Source organism: Macrobrachium nipponense, chromosome 15 (genome assembly GCF_015104395.2).
Source record: "Macrobrachium nipponense isolate FS-2020 chromosome 15, ASM1510439v2, whole genome shotgun sequence".
Classification (NCBI taxonomy): Eukaryota; Metazoa; Arthropoda; class Malacostraca; order Decapoda; family Palaemonidae; genus Macrobrachium; species Macrobrachium nipponense.
The window spans coordinates 13,509,763-13,514,882 of NC_087208.1; the positions used below are offsets into that span (position 1 = coordinate 13,509,763).

At 36.7% G+C, this 5,120-nt stretch overlaps 1 protein-coding gene across 1 annotated transcript in view; it reads left to right on the forward strand.

Moving 5' to 3' along the window:
• The first annotated feature begins 312 nt into the window (after window positions 1-312).
• The window catches only part of LOC135226999 (5-hydroxytryptamine receptor 1-like), a 203,812-nt gene continuing 199,004 nt past the window's right edge, over window positions 313-5,120 (forward strand). The window contains exon 1 of the mRNA XM_064266729.1: window positions 313-739. The gene's annotated coding sequence lies outside the window, so the exon portion shown is untranslated. The remainder of the gene's footprint in view (window positions 740-5,120) is intronic.

Sequence of the window (5,120 nt, forward strand, 5' to 3'; positions counted from 1 at the left end):
AGCACATGATAAAGAGATAGTGTGTGTTTCAAGGTAAGCAGAATAAACAAGCAAGGCAAGCAGAGCAAACGGATGGATCACTTACCAGAAAAACACAACATAGATTAGGAAAGCATAAATTTCAAAGGCGTGCAGGAGCATTAAATGAGCAAACGCGGTAAGAGCAAACGATAGAGAGAGAGAGAGAGAGAGAGAGAGAGAGAGAGAGAGAGAGAGAGAGTTCCAGGCAGCAGTTGTATAATGTAGCATCCAGCAGCAGCACCAGTACGGTAGGTCCCTGAGCTGGCTCAGTTCCCCTTCGCCTCTCAGTGTAGTAGTGACGCTCGGTCTCGCTCTCGCTACTCCACGTTTTCACTCGCCCTCTTTCGCGTTCATCACTCCTACTACTTCTACTACTGCTGCTGCTGCTACTCAATCTGCTACTACTGCTGCTGTCACTAACATTGTTTTAGTCACCCACACCTCAGTTCTTTTATTTTTTCCACAAGTTTTGAATATTTTCAAAAATCTTCAGTTCACTTTCGTTTTTGCATACAGTCCAAATTCAATACCCAGATGATCTATTAACCACTTTTGTTCTTTCGCTCTGCAAGTCACCCGATAACTTCACTATTACTTCTTTCGTTTCTTAATTTTTTTTCTTTTAAAGTTTTTCGCGCTCGGTTTTCTTCTTTTTCATAGTCATGTAAAGAACTGAGGAAAATACAATGCACTGCACGTACAAAATATTTTAGAACCGGTAAGTCAGACAGTAGTTAATTTAATACCTCCATGGCATACAGCATATTGTTACTCATATATTATATCTTTCAAAATTGTCTCATCAATAGCGTTTATATGTTTGCTTACTATCAATGATATAGAACATCAAAATTAACATAACTAACAAAAAAGTTTTCTATTCATTAAAGGTTTTGACCGATTTTCCTTTATTGCTTACTGTTTCATGTAAAATGGTGTCAGTGTACCAGATAATAAATAACCATTTAAATTTTCTTGTTATATCGTTCATATAAACTTAACAGCAACTGTGTTATAAATCCAATATGTTGATTTTATGAACTGAATATCTTGGGTACGGTTGCTGCTCAAAAAGATACTTAAAATATGATAAATAAAGTCTTCCTTAATTGTTTACAAGTATAAATTTAGAAAATTAACTTTTAAAATGCGAAAAAGGCTGAACCTTTAAGCTTAGAATACAACGATGATACTGCTCTAAGAAGCAAAAGCACCAAAGATTTACATAGCTTGCTTAATGGAATAATCATGTATCTAGAGAGATGGCGCTAAGGGGGACAAAAAAGCATACACTAGGAAAGGATTAGTGACAATGAATCTTTAAATATTTTTTTTTTTAGAAAATATAATATTGTACACAGGTTGTCGTGAATTCGGATTTGGTGATAGACCAAAAAAGGCAACTCAAACAATAGGTAGGCTGAAAGATTAGGAAATCAAATAGATTAAACTTATATATGAAAGTAATAATGTGCATAATTCTAGTACGTTATGAGCATGAATCATGAAAATGAAAGTATAAAAGACTGCCAATTTGAAAATAAAGCTTTAATAACAATATTAGGAGTTGGATGTCAGGATCGATTTTGAAATGATACCGTATAGAAACTTAAGGAATTCTCATATGCAGAAGAGATTATTGTGAAATGGAAAGGAAAATAGAAAGGGCCTGAACATGTCCTAACCTCATCCCCTGAAAGAAAAGAAATGACTGTCATCTGGGCCTGTTTTGGCACCGGAAGAGTTGGAAGACCCAGGTCTACTTGGATGAGAGCTGCAAGAAGGGCGTCTGGAGATGGGTGGAAATTTGTGAAAAATAAACCACAAGAAAACCAGTTGCATTTTTCTTTGCTTTACTCAGCTTTGTAGGCAATGCTGATGATGAAAAACTGTGGTATAACCAAATAATGTAAAAGACTTACATTAGATATTATTCGGAAATAAAATTCAGAATTATGAAAGATATAATATGTTCATTCTTTAACGTCTGCATTCTGCTATATCCTCATCCAATTTTTTGGGAACTGTGTGCCTTGAATAAAATAGACAATGCACTTAGAAAGCATATTTTCTAATGTTGACACACTAATAGTAGCATACATAAATCTTTATGAAAATAAGTATGACAATAAAATTATTGGTTACACAGAGAATGTTTATTTTATCAACTTGTTGCCTAGGTCAATTCTTACTGTTGATATTTAGCACACATTAATGTGGGAAGTATAGAAGAATAGAATGACTTGAGCATGCTATGAAAATACTTGAAAAGGTACTGGAGGAAGTTTTCATACCTAAGGAAAAGTATCATAAAAAGAGAAAGAGAAAACAGCAAATATTAACGAATCTAGGAAAGGCATTTGATAAAGGACAGTGCAAGGAACCATATGGGCATTTTGAAGGCAGGGCATACTTGAAAGACTAGCCCGTGATATTACTTGATTATAATATTAGATATACAGTGAACAGTGGCAAGTGTCTCAGGGATAAACGTTAGTTACCATCAAGGATCAACGCTCAGCCCTTTGTAGGAAGAGGAAGCCCGGGAGCCCGATGATGGCTAAATGTTAACAGCGGAATAAAAAGAAAAGGTAGTGATAAATGGTTAAAAGGTGGAAGAGTGGAGGTTAGGGGACTGGAATTCAACGAAAGGAAAACAAAGCTTCGGTGATTGGAAAAGAAGCAAAGGAATAGGACGGCCAGGAAAGTGGCCATGTGGTTCTTCTGACAAAGGTGGCGGAAAGGTGCTGGAGTTAACTCCGCACTGTGTACCAAATGTAACAAATATTGTCACAAGAGGAGCTCAGGATTGCATCACATACACGAAGCACGAGATATCCGAAGCCTAAAGTGCGCTTCACGTGCACATAGAGAAGAATGGGGAGTGAGGAACAGTCGAAGGGAAGTGGGGCGTTTTTATTAACTAGGGGCCACATTGGGAAGTAAGGCAGAAGCTGAGATAGATAGCTCTCCCTGGTCAATAAAAACGTCCAATTATCAAAGAGCAAATACCTCTGGTGGGTTCCCAAGGTTTACGCTGCTATGAGAACCATAAACATAAACGCTAAAAAGGTAAATTGGTGACATTTTGAAAATGTGACCAAAGATTATTGTGAATCAGTTCAGGACTGGTGTAAAAATGTGGTATCGAGAGGTTGGTAAAAAAGAAAGAAAAAAAAAAAAACTGAGACATCAAAGGCTGATATGGTTCGGACACGTGATGAGAAGGCCCGACGAACAGTTAGTCAGAAAGGCAGTATATTGGGAGTAGAAGGACGGATACCACTAGGAAGACGAAATCATGAGAAAGGGGAGAGGTGAATTCCGAGACCTGGCGGACGTTCGAGTTCAGAGAGGACAGTCAGAAAAGGCTGGAGAAAACTCATGTTAAACGTCTAATCCTGTAATGGGAAAAATTTACGTAAAAACATTTACGACGATGATGTTGAAGCTGACCTGACACAGTCCTAAATTGTGTTTTTGTGTGTGTGAGTGATTTAAAATTTTCAAAATCAGATTATTTTACCAAAGCCAGTTTTCTCGTAGCATTTATACTACAATCTAAATTAGTTTGTTTATTTCAAGCATTTCTTGTGCAATGAGATAGGTTTTTTAGTGTAAATAAATAAAACTATATTAGAGCTCATGCATTATAACATGAGCAAAGCTGATGTATCTTGCGATTTAATATACGCTTTTTGAAAAACTGAAATGAAATCATAATACAAATTACGAACAAATAGGTAAACACGCACATCGATCAATAAACACGAGAAATAAAAAAAGAGAAGTGAACGACAAAAATAAAGCAAGAAGCTTCAAAGAACTGGAAGGACACTGTAGAAACATATGTATCATCAAAACAGTTTTCCCTGCCGTATACATATGCCATATACATACCTTTAACTGGTGCAGAGACGTAACTTTCATTGTACAATTTCTATCATGTAATTCAACATGATGAAAATCATAAAGGAAATGTCAAGTATAGCACCAATTTAAGAACCTTTGGCAAAAATTTAGTCAAGTACATCAATCAAAACAGCAGTTTTACTCTGAACCCCTATTAACGACTGATTATCATTCTTTGGCTAAAACGCAGACTCTAACAGGACTAGTAAAACCCCTGCCCGAAAAAGCAAAAGAGAAAGAGGTGGTAAAGAATACCAACGAGGTGATAATCGTTTCTTGACGACTATGGGGCACGGAAATGGGAAGAACGCTTCGAAAGTGACAAAAGTAATGGAAAATAAAAGCAAATCGAAAGTTTCGACATTTATAAAGGTACTGAAAAAAAAACATTATGCAGGAAGAAAAGAGGGTCAAACCCTTGGGAGCATAGGAAAAGAAACAGCATCAAATCTCGATGTTATAATTGTTAATGTTCTTGTGACAAGAGATCTGAGGGGTATGATATTAATAATTTTCTTATCGGTTAAATCAAAACACTTTCTCTAAAGGAACAAAGAAAAAAAAATACACCGAGAAAATATATTATAGGCTGACATGAGATAATATTATCTAGTTTAGATTGGGCTAAGTATAATTGTGATATAAATAAAAATCCATTCCTAAAACTACTGGAGGCAGCATTGAGCATGAATATGATGAGGAATGGGGTGGCCACGGGTTCTTGCCTATCGCCTATTTTGGCGAATATATTTATGGAATGGTTGGATACGGAAGAGGTCGAAAAAATTAAGATACCGGGTTTGATATAATTAAATGGGTAAGGTATGTAGACGACGTCATAGTAATATATTTTGGGGCGGAAAAGGAATTGATCAGTCGTTTGGCTGACTTTACTCTAAATTTACTTAGGAAGAGGAGAAAGTAGGGCCAATGTCCTTCTGGATGTTAAGCTCACAAGGGCAGGTATAGTATACACAGAAAAGACACACATGTAAACGTTTACTTACATATGTATTCGAACTACAGGAATGATATCAAGAGAGGAATGATGACATGGTTGATCATAAAGGCCTACAGGGTTTTCAGCCCACCTTTTGTGGACCAGGAGGACACCCGACTCAAAAGCGGGAGAAGGCGCAAGGCAAACTTAGGTATCACTATTATGGGAAAGTCGCCACGACAAAGAC